General features: G+C 53.4%; 1 protein-coding gene across 1 annotated transcript in view; it reads right to left on the reverse strand.

Moving 5' to 3' along the window:
• VOLCADRAFT_78096 (uncharacterized protein) overlaps positions 1–1,127 on the reverse strand; it is a 5,262-nt gene that overhangs the window by 624 nt on the left and 3,511 nt on the right. The window lies entirely within an intron of this gene.

Raw genomic sequence — 1,127 nt, forward strand, 5'->3', positions numbered from 1 at the left:
TCCGATACGCGCTACACCCGCTGCATATCGGATCTTCTTCGCAGGATAACCTACCGAGCCACTTAGCGCGGTTCGGGCCATACCACTCGATGCCAGAGCTCTTGGGGGCAGCCGGCTGTAAAGATGTTGCGAACGGGACAAACGTCTCTGGTTAGCCAAAGGACACTGCAAATACGTATGTGCGTCTATGTAAAGTACGCTGATAAAATAAATGGTGTCGAAATAAAACGGACCTTAGCAGCGGCCTTCTTGCCGGTCGCCTTGCATGCGACCTGCAGAGCCTTGCGCGAGGTGGCGAGAGCGAAAGCCATNTTAGATGTTCGTAAGGTGATCAGACTCTGCTGCACAAAGGAGAGAACTGATACCGGAAACACAGGCAACCAGCGCTTTTGTTTTGCAAGCAAATCTTGATGCCGTACGCACGCCGTATCCCTGTCCTGTCCGTGGGACAGGGCGCTTACCTAACAGAGATCGCAGGATACAGACATGGCACACCTGCAACACATGCGCTTAACAGCTATCTGCACTTGCACAGATTGGCATGAACGATTTGCTACACCTGCTTGCAAGTTTCATACAAGTTTCTGATGCAGGGATAACTCAGTGGCGACTGTATAAATGCTGTGACGTGCACGCTGAACATGGATTTTGATACGCACTGCAATGCATTCTTTAGGCGCCAAAAGTGGTCTCTCCATGTTTGACCCTAGCTGTTCGGCCTTTACTCATTACCAGTACCGTAGGACGGGAGGACAGTAGCTGTTGTCCTTGCTAGGAAGCAAGCTGATATAATGGGTCACGCTGCTTAGGACGGCAAAGGGCATTCCATCCCGGACAGGGCCGGTGAACACAAGGTCCAAGCTCTGCTGGACCGCAAAAGGGCGACAGCGCCGAACCGGAGGCCGTTTAGGACCGAAGGAAAGCAACAAGCACGTGCGTAGCAACCTGTCGTCCGATCAAGGGAGGACGGTCGGCCTCGACCAAACGCATGAGCTCTTCGCAACTTACAATCGGCCACGGGCTTCCAAACGTCGGAGCCTAAGGCTGGCACCTGGGAAAAGCTCCTACTTTGCCCATGGCTTGCCTTTGACCTCTGAAGTACTGAACGGAACGCCAGCACGCCCTCT

Source organism: Volvox carteri, assembly GCF_000143455.1.
Source record: "Volvox carteri f. nagariensis unplaced genomic scaffold VOLCAscaffold_103, whole genome shotgun sequence".
Lineage (NCBI taxonomy): Eukaryota > Viridiplantae > Chlorophyta > Chlorophyceae > Chlamydomonadales > Volvocaceae > Volvox > Volvox carteri.